The sequence below is a fragment of the Microcebus murinus genome, chromosome 1 (genome assembly GCF_040939455.1).
Source record: "Microcebus murinus isolate Inina chromosome 1, M.murinus_Inina_mat1.0, whole genome shotgun sequence".
Lineage (NCBI taxonomy): Eukaryota > Metazoa > Chordata > Mammalia > Primates > Cheirogaleidae > Microcebus > Microcebus murinus.
This window is the reverse complement of record NC_134104.1, coordinates 149,384,896-149,395,783: the sequence shown is the minus strand read 5'-3', so window position 1 is coordinate 149,395,783 and position 10,888 is coordinate 149,384,896. Positions and strand designations below refer to the sequence as shown.

At 41.7% G+C, this 10,888-nt stretch overlaps 1 protein-coding gene across 1 annotated transcript in view; it reads left to right on the top strand.

Moving 5' to 3' along the window:
• The window catches only part of HIGD1A (HIG1 hypoxia inducible domain family member 1A), a 463,894-nt gene that overhangs the window by 117,003 nt on the left and 336,003 nt on the right, over window positions 1–10,888 (top strand). The window lies entirely within an intron of this gene.

The window sequence follows — 10,888 nt, the reverse complement described above, 5'->3', positions numbered from 1 at the left end:
AGCACAGTTGTTTTTCCATTTTGAATCAAAGTTTAACATTTTCTATCAAGTATTAATAATTAGCTTTCCCCTTTTCTCACCCCTACTCCAATCCCTCAACACAACAAAAACATATGACTACCTCCTTCCCCGCCCCCCACACACAATATGTAACTCTGAGAGAACGTGTACTTATACTTTTCAGGATAAAGAAAACTTAGTCCATATTGTTCTGTGTATGAGAATCTTCCCAAGGCTACAGCAACACAAAGTAACCTGAGCCAGGACAACTTGCTTTGCCTTTTACTTTTGTTATCTGGGTTAGCGGCCAGTGGGTACTTGGCACAGTGACACTACAGTGACATGTTTCAAGTGTCTACATGCCAAATGAAACTTTCCTCTTTGTCTCTTCCATCTGCTCAGTAAAAAATAGATGGATATTGATGATAGTTGATAGGTAGAAAATAGGTATAATAAGCCACAAGATTTCTCACCAAATAACATCTTCCTAACCTGGCATTACTATGTAACGGGTCCCATGAATTAACCCAAAGTCTATAAGGTTGTAATGTTAGCTCACATTTTTTGAACATTAAAAAGAGCCCAGGCACTGGCTAAGTCAGTCATGTGTTACTTTAATCCTCACAGCAGCCGTATAAAGTGGGGATAGCCATTTTTCTTGTTTTGTAGGTGAACAACTAAGTTTTACATAGTTTACATATGTGACTCACTCAAGTCACACACCAGAATGAAAACCACAATGCCTATGTCAGAGAATTAAAAGAGCCAATATATATATATGTAAATTGACTGACAAATCTATGGCCTTTAATAGGTAGTCCAAAGTAATGTTTTCTCTCTCCACTTATTTTAAAATGCTATGCTTAAAAATAATACCTACTACTGATGTAAGTTTCCCCAGTCACTTTCCAAGCATCATCTTACTTAGGTAGGGCAGCTAGTACTTCCCCTGTGTCAGAAACGGGAAATGAAGCAACCTGCTCCCATTCGTAGTTAGTACAACTGAGACCCAATCTCATTTCAAGGCAGTAAAGGGTCTGTTCTTAGGGAGCTATTCCCATACAGAATAAAATTGCCATGGGAAAATTTAAAATATGAAAGATAATCTCTTACGGTGAAAATCAAGTTAGTTGGAAGTAAAATATTGCCAATTTTTCTATAAACACATGGATAAGAGCAGAGATTGGGAACCAGGAGAATATTTCACTTCTGACTTCAGGGACAGATATAGATGCCTACTGAGTTTTTGCTATTATAACTGTTCTCACTATATTGGATATACACTGTGATGAATTATAGATACAGCCATAACTCTACTACTCCAAGTCAATCATGCAGCTGTGGAAAAAATGAGCTAGAAAAATATTTGGATGTCACGGTCTCTGTTTTGTTTTCATGCATTTTGATTTTTTAAAGACTTAGATCTGCTGAACTTAAGAATCTATAGAGCACAATATCCAAGTCTAGAAAGTCATATTTTATTGGTTTTAGTTGCTCTTTTAAAAAAATATAAACAGCATAAATCAGTATACACTGGCATCAAAATCAACTGGCCTAATCAGACTAAGCCTTGAGGAAATTCTCATTTTGCCTTTTGGATAATCCCACTCTGTAAGTTTTTAAATTTTAAATGCCTCACTTTTAGTCTTGAAAAATGTAACAATTTCCTCTCACCATAAATTTCTAAACAGGAAATATAAGTAAATCCTATTATCCATTATAATGGGTCTTTCTTATTTTACCCAAGGAATCCCTATAGTCCACTTCTATGTCTCTGTTTTGCACACACTTATCTTCACATATAAAAACACTAACTTAAAACCAAAGGCAAAACAACAAAAAAGTTATTTTCAAAATTTAGGATTCTCCTCCTCTAAATCTTCCCTTTGCCTCTTTTCTGATCAGAAAAATCGCTAGCAATGATATAAGATTTCACAGGTATTCCCTCTGAACAAACTTGTTACTACCCTCAACAAAAGGGAATGCTCTCACTACTTCTCACTAAACAAAGAGAATATGTGCTTCAAAATTGTTCAATGTAGGAAAGCAATATAAAATAAATGAATAGGTTAAAAATACAGTCAGTTCTCCACTCACCTTTTTCTCCTGGCTGGCACAACAAGGATCCTAACTAGAAACATCAGAATCTAGGACAGTGCCGTTCAGTCTCCACCTTGTGTCTTCTGCTCTGCAAACTGCAGAAAGTCAACTAAGAAGACAAGACAGGTTTGAATGATCCTTCAACATCCATCTGTTCTTAAGAAAGACCTCAAAAGCAATGGAGTACCAATCTGGAACATTCTATCTCCTTAACAAAATGATGTATTGAGACTTTGAGTTAAAAATGAGCCAGGAACGTACTTCAGCCAACCTAAGGAGGAGCTTTCAAGTCCAGAAGAGCTCAGAAGGATGAAAGAGCCTCCAGAGAATTGGAACTATGGTCCCTAGAAGTAAAGTTACTTCACAAAATAATTCCAATGTATTTGAATCTCCCACATTTGGATAGTAATGTGTGATGACATAGAAAAAAAAAACAGGCATTGCTGAAGAGATGAGAGACAGGGATGTTTTTTAGGGACAGCAGCACTGGGTTGCCCACTCACTGGGCTGTTCAGCATAAAGAAAATCCACACTGGGGAAGAAAGGGGACCCGGTGGGGGTGGAGGGGCCCTCTTGTCTCCAGGGCTCCAGGCCCTGCTTCAGCTCACTCTACTGTGGCTCGGATGCCTCTGAAGGCCGCGGGCTGCCACTTGCCGGCTCCCACCCGGAGCTGTGAGTCCACGCCTGGCCGACCTCCCACTCCGTGCTGTCAGGATCCAGGAGCTCAGGGTCTTCTTGCTCTCCTCTCTAAAGGCAAGGACACATTTGAAGGGGACTCTCAGGTATTTTGAAACATGCAGTACATTCTCCTTGACTCTTGCCACCCTGCTGTGCAACAGATGTCAGGGCTTCTTCCTCCTGTCTGTCTGAAACTCTGTGCCCTGTCACCAACTACCCAAGCCCTCCCTCCGCCATCCCCCAGCCTCTCATCACTGTCAAGCTACTGTACTTCTATGAGGTCAGCTTTGCAGATTCAACGGGTAAGTAAACTTCACATTGTACCCCATACATGTATGCAACTATGAATTATCTGTTTAAACTAATGTCAGTAAAACCAGAATAAATAAAATAGATGCGGGAAGCATGGCTGGGCCACCCCACATACTTGCTCTTGCTGCTTCAGCTGTCCACGTTTTCTGGCACCAACTTTTTTACCTGTCTGCAGCAGATCTTTTGGGCCGGCAGATACAGCACATTCTTAACATAAAGTTCGAAAACCTCTTAGTGAGCCCCTTCTGGCCCTGGCCCTCCTCAGAGGTCGAGGTTGTCCCATCTGGCTGCCCAGCCTGGAGACAAGTGGCTTCCCCGGATGTGTCCTGGGGAGAGGTGTCTCCGCCTTGCTCTTCCCCATGGCTTCTGCTGCTGTGGGTGGAGGGGGAGACCTTGGGGCCATGCTGGGGGGCTGTGCTGGGATCGGGACTCATCTGCAGGCTGGGTAGAGGACTCACAGTCACTGTGGCTTTCCTGGTTACCTCTGGCCTCTCCTATTCCTTGATCCAAATGTCCCTCATAATTTGAAGGAAGGTGGGACTCTCTCTCGGGTCAAGGGTTAGAAACTGGTTCAGAAATGCTTTCAGTTCCTCCTAGAAGAAAACAGGTGTCTACACCTTGCATGTGCGATGTTGCTTTTAAGTTCCTCCCAGTTTACTCCATGTAAAGGAAGAGTCTTGGCTGTCATGGTGTAGACGACAACCCTTAGGCTCCACACGTCCACCTCTGGTCCCAGATAGTCCTCATGCAGGAACTTCTGTGGCACAGAAATAGGAAGTTCCACAAACGCTTTCCAGCTTGATCCCTTCACTAAATGTCATGGCAAAGTCAAAAGGAGCTAGTTTGATACTGTCATTGTCATCAAGTAGGATGTGGGGCTTCAGGTCCCTGTGGATAATCTGGTTCTCATGGCACTACTGCACGGCAGCCAGGATCTGTCGGAATTTGGCCATAGCCTCCTCCCCCTCCCAGTGGCTGTGTCTCAGTATATGCTGGAAAAGGTCTGAACTTCTGGAATATTCTATTATTAAATAGAACGTGTCTTTAGTCTCAATGATATCCAACAGTTTAGGAATATTTGGATGATTTGGGTACCTCATGGCTTTGACCTTCATATCAACACTTTCCAGACCATGGAGGCTCTAATTGGACAGGATTTTGATACCTACCTGGGTCCCAGTAGGAAGGTGCGGGGCCAGCATCACCTTGGTGAAGCTGCAGCAGGGCATTTTCTTCAGGAGCTTATAACTGTTAAGCACCTCAGTGGACAAATTGGAGGCCATGCCCTGCTGCTTGGTCATCTCTAACTATGCTAACTCTACACTAGTTATGCTAAGTAACTAATGAACAATACCAACTATACTACGTAGGCTAGGAATACTAACAATACTAGTTATATGAGCCAGGCTAACAATACCATTGATACTAACTATGCTCACAATACTAAATATACTGTACTAACACTACAGAGAAACAGTACTAACTATACTAACTACATGAGCAATGCTAAGCATAAAGTCTCACTATGGTCAAACTCTACAAGTCACCAGCAGCTTTCTGGGTAATAAGGACTGGCTATGGAATTACTAAAACCTAGGATAACCCTAGGTTTTAGTAATTCCATAACAATGGCTCTTTCTGAGGTCAGAGAGAAAAATGGGCTAATCAGGGGTAGGGAGAACCCAGAGTGGCTTTTTCCCTTTTTGGTCATAAGAACATTTTTCTCTTTAAAGAATTGTTTTTTGTTCACATGGTTGTAGAGATTGATATTAAAGTCTACGGCCATCCCATACTGAATGTGCCCAATATCATCTGATCTCGGAAGCTGAGCAGGGTTAGGTCTGGTTAGTACTTGGATGGGAGATCTATATTTAGTTTGTTAGAAATTTGAATATGTACAATGCTTCAGGGACCTTTCCATTTATAGTAGGAGCTCACAATACAGGTGGAGAAAGATTTCTCATGTAGAAATTAAGATGTAAATGTAAAAAATGTTTATTTTACCTTTTGGATGGACAGAGAATGAGAGAGAGAGAGAGAGAGAGAGAGAGAGAGAGAGAGAGAGAGAGAGAGAGAGAGAGAGAGAGAGAGAGAGAGAGAGAGAGAGAGAGAGAGAAAGGGGAAAGAGAGCAGGGAGATGAAGTGGCATCCCAAAGAAATAGAAAGGAGATGCCAGCACCAAGGCTAAGTGGCTTTCTGCTTTTATGGGGACAAAAAAGAAAAATGTTAATTGTTGTGGAGTAATTAGCAGGCAGTGGAAATACATCAAGTTGTCTGTATTACTTGTTTCTTCTGTTGCTGGAGACTTGGTTACCTCTGAAATGTAGTCAGGCTTATCACAGGGCATGTGATTTTTGCTCCTGAAATATTTTGGGGGCAGGAAATGAAGGCCTGGAGTTTAACCCCTGCCCTTTGGTCTGGGAGATTCTCAGGAACACATTTAGGCTATAGAAAGAAATTCTAAAGGCTGTGAGCTGGTGAATATGGAGGAAAAGATATACATTTCCTTTCTTTTGGCTTTTCTCTGATGTTTGTAAAAACAGAGTCCCAGCAGGTTGCCTGCCAGCAGAGAGAGCTCATAGGATTGATCTTTAGCTGTCATAAGAAAATTAGGGGACTGGATATTTTAATGTTATATCAGCAAGGCCTTCCTTACAGTTTGAAAGTCTGTAATAACTTTAGGCTTTTAAAGACCTCATAATAGCTATACTTGTAATATACCATTTCTTTTACTTTAAATTCTGATTGGTGTCAGAGTGATGCTAAAACATAGCTGACATCATGATACTATACATGTGTTCTGTGGCATGTGATGCACAATAAACTCCATTATTAACATCTATAGAGCTGCCAGGAAGAGAACTGTCATCATAATTTTCCCACACGACCATTGTTAGATTTGTCATCAAATCCGTCGGAGGCCAGGGACAGAGACAAGATGGTGGATGAGAAACACCTGCAGCCAGAGTGTCTCCACAAGAAGGAAGATTTTAGATGAATGTGAAAAAATCAAACACAATCATAGATTGGATGAGAGGCAGAAGGAAGGATCCCTGAACCTACAGGAGACTCCATGGGAAGAGGTTGCAGAGCAGAACTGGAAGGAGAAAGGCATTGGCAGGATCTAAACCCCAGGAGGCTTGGAGACCAGCAGCAAGGGTATGTGGAGTTGTTAAATTTCCCCTCCCTTGCATCTGGGACTGCTACTGGGGTCCTGAGCTACTGGATAAACCTGCTGACACCAGCCCAGAAACAAGTTCTGCCAGTGAGCGGTGAGCCTCTTGAGGATAGGGCACCGGGCTCCCAGCTCCCTCGGGGCATGTCCCATCCCACAGACCAAAACCGATTGGCGGGCACCATATTGCTTCCTTGTCCCCTTTTCCTCTCCTACCTGTGGCTGCCAAGAGAGACAATTTATCCACCACCCAGAGGCATCCACAGAGAATGGGACCTTTCTTTTTGGACCCCTGCAGCAGACTGAGGGGTATGTGGACTGTGAGCTCCCTACCCACTGGCCCTCCCTGGTTCTGCTTGCCTGGTGACTTCAGTAGAATGGGGCAAAGCCTGAGACAGAGAGACATTGATCCATCTTGGAATGCCGTGGGTTACTTGAGACCAGCATTATTCTCCTTGGCATGGTCAGTGATTGATCTCCAGGCCCTAGGGGACAGGCCTACAGACCAGATCCTGTACATTGAAGTCTCGATTGAATTGCCCAGGGGCACAAAAGGGATATTTGTGAAGTAGTCTACTGAGGTATGTGTGCCTTCAGGGGCAGATCAGAGTGGGTCCTAGCTGCAGTATTCTCAAGAGGTAACACTCCTGCCACAGAAGAGTCATGTTCCCAGCTCAAGCCTTGATCCTGGTAGGGGAAGCTAGTGGCTTGCATCATAGTCAGGGGCGCTCAGCTAGCTTGAGGTCCTGCCTGCTGGCAGAGACTCAGCAGAAAATGAGGAGTAGGGGAGGGTGGAAAGGAGTAAGGCCTACTCCAGACTGCAGGTCTCAGACAGCCCCACGCCCACATGCAGACTTTTTGACTTAGTGGGGCCATTTGAGCCCCTCTGGAAGCTTTTTCCAGAAGCAGAGAACAGACCTTTGACCACTGCTAACAGTATTTGTGGAGCTTGAGCACAGGCTCTTTCAACCCAGCCCCACCCAGCCTGACTCCCTCATCTCCCCCTGCTGAGCTGAAGAATAAGGACACACCTGGAAGCCCCAGGATGCCACCCACCACCTGAAGCACTAGAATGCCTCTCCACAGGAATGAGAGCTGGTTACAGGACCCCAAAACCTTGCAGCTTGCTTCTCCCAGAAAATGCCACCTATCGACAGGGAGATCGATTTGCATGCCCCTTTACTACATTTACTGACTCACCACACAGGGTGTGTCTGAATCTGACCCATAAACACCAACTACTGGCTCAGAGACTAAACTGGGCATGTCATTACCTAAACAAAAATCCGAAAGTAAGAAGCAACGGCAGCTCCAGATGTGAAGAAATCATTAAAAGAACTCTGGAAGTTTGAAGAATCAAGCTGAAAGGACACCCCCAAAAGGGGAACACCAGCTCTCTAGCAATGGATATCAATCAAATTTAGAACACTAAAATGACAGAAGAAGAATTTTAAACATGGATTGTAAGAAAACTCAATGATATGCAAGAGAAAATAGATACTGAACACAAATAAACAAAAAATCTGGGACTTGGAAGAAAAATTCACTAAAGAAATTGAAATATTAAAGAAAAATCAAACAGTACTTCTGGAAGTAAAAAATTTATTCAAGGAATTCAAAACAGTGGGAAGCCTCAAGAAAAGTACATCAAACAGAGGAAAGAATCTCAGGGATTGAAGATAACATCTTTCAATTAAACAGGTCAATGATAGAGCAGAAAAATAAGAGAACAGAGCAAAACCTACAATAAATGTGTGAAGAGGCCTAATATGAAAATTATAGGCATCACTGAGGGTGAAGAAGAAAATACACAAGACTTGGATAAACTATTTGAGGATATAATGGAGGAAATTTCCCTTTCCTTGCTAGAAATCTATATATCCAGGTGGTACAAGAAGCTGAAAGGACTCCTGGGAGATTCATTGCAAAGAGGAAGACCCCATGACACAAAGTCTTCATAGATTGGCCAAAATAACCATGAAAGAGGCCCTCCTACAAACAGTAAGGCATAAGTAGCAGGTTATCTACAAAGGAAAACCCATCAGACTAACTGCAGACTTCTCAACTGAGACCTTACAAGACAGAAGAGACTAGGGCTTCATTCTCACTGTTCTCAAACACAATAATGCCCAGCCTAGAATCTGGTATTCTGCAAAACAAAGTTTCTTATATAAGGAGAAATAAAGACCTTCTCAGACAAGCAAAGTCTGAGGGTATTGATCAAGACAAGCCCTGCCCTCCAGGAAATACTCATAACAGTGTTACACATGGATTAGCATAGTAAAGACCAGTGTAAAATCGTCCAGAAGCTAAAGGACAAAAGCCAGATACCACATTAGCTCAAGAGAGAAAAGAAAGCTACAAAATTCAACTCAGCAGGATGAACAGAAATCTGCCCCACTTATCAGTTCTTTCAATAAATGTGAATGACTTGAACTGCCCACTAAAAACACATAGGTTTGCCAAATGGATAAATATACACAAGCCAAGTATCTGCTGTCTTCAGGAAACACATCTAACCCACAAGGATGCATTCAGACTCAAGGAGAAGAGATGGAAAAACAATATTCCATGCAAATGAAAGCCAAAAGATACTGGCGTAACAATTCTCACTTCACATATTTTAGTCTTCAAACCAACAAAAGTAATGAAACACAAAGATGATCACTACATAATAGTGAAGGGTAGAATTCAACAAGAAGACATAATTCTAAAGATTGATGAACCTAACTCAGGTGTACCCAGATTCATATATCCTACTTTATCTAAACAAAATGATAAACAGCAGGACTGTAATAGCCAGGGACTTGAACACCCCTCTCTGACAGAACAGTTCAGATCCTCCAAATAGAACATAAACAAATAAACAATAATGGACTTAAACAGAACGCTGAACAAATGGGCCTTACTGACATTTATAGAACATTCTATCCAAGAACCACTGAATATATGTTTTTCTCATCAGCTCATGGGACCTTCTCTAAGATTGACCATATCCTAGGCCACAAAGCATGTCTCAACAAATTTTAAAAATTAGAAATTATACCATGCATCCACTCAGACCACACTGGAATAAAATTAGAAATTAACTCCAACAGAAACTCCAATCTTTACACAAAATCCTGGAAATTAAACAACCTTCTGCTGAATAACTATTGGGTAAAGTAGGAAATTAAGATGGAAAGCAAAAGATTCTTTGAACTAAATGGCAAAGGTGACACAAGATGTCAAAATCTGTGGGACACAGCTAAAGTAGTCCTGAGAGGAAAATTTATACCCACAATGTCTACATGCAAAAGACAGAAAAGATCACAAATCAACAATTGAATGAATTATCTAGAAGAACTGGAAAAGCATGAGCAAACCAACCTCAAACCCAGCAGAAGAAATGAAATAACAAAGATCAGAGGAGAGTTCAATGAAATCGATAACAAAAAAACTATACAGAAGATTAATAAAACAAAAAGTTTGTTCATTGAAAAAATAAACAAAATTGACACTCCTCTTTCTAGATTAATGAGAAGCAGAAAAGAAAGGTCTCTATTAAGCTCAATCATAAATGTAAAGGAGAAATTACTAATGATACCACGATAAAAAATATCTATGAATAAAAACCTCTATGCACATAAATGTGAAAATGTGGAGGAAATGGACAAACTGTTAGAAACACACAACCTCCATAGGCTCAATCAGGAAGAAATAAAATTCCTAAACAGAACAATGTCAATTACTGAAATTGAAGCAGCCATAAAAAAGCTCTCTAAAAATAAATCCTGGACCAGATGGTTTAACGCCCAAATTTTGACACCAGGTGTGGTCATTCATGCCTTTAATTCTAGCACTCTGGAAGGCCGAGATGAGAGGATCTCTTGAGGTGAGAAGTTTGAGACCATCTTGAGCAAGAACAAGATCCCATCTCTACTAAAAATACAAAAAAAAAAAAAAAAAAATTATCCAGGCAATTAAAAATAAAACAAAGAAAAATTAGCTGTGCATGGTGGCAAGTACTCGGGAGGCTGAGGTAGGAGGAAAACTTGAGCCCAGGAGTTTAAGGTTGCTGTGAGGTGGCTGATGCCTGAGCACTTCTCTAGCCCGGGCAAAAGAATGTGACTTTGCCTCAAAAAAAAAAAAAAAAAAAAAAAAAAAAAAGTGCCGGTGAAAATATGGAGAAATTGGAACTCTCATGCACTGGTGAAGGGACTGTACAATGGTGTCACAACTTTTCAAAATACTATGCTGGTTCCTCAGAAAATTAAAGAAAATTCCCACGTAATCTAGCAATCCCACCTCTGGGTATGTACCCAAAGGTATTGAAAGCACAATCTCAAAGAGGTGTTTGTCCACTCACGGTCACAGCAGTGTTATTCACAAGAGCCGAAAGGTGGAAGTAACCCAAGTGTTCACCAGTGAGGAATGGATGCACCAACTGTGGTCTGTCCACACAGCGGACTGTTATTTTGCCTTAAAAATGAAGCAGAGTGTTACGCACGCTACCACATGGATGAACCTGGAGGACGTGTGCTGAGTGAATCAGCCAGTCGCAAAAGGTAAATACTGTCAAATTCCACTTACATGAGGTACCCAGAGTAGTCAAATTCATGGAGACAGGAAGTAGAAGGGCGG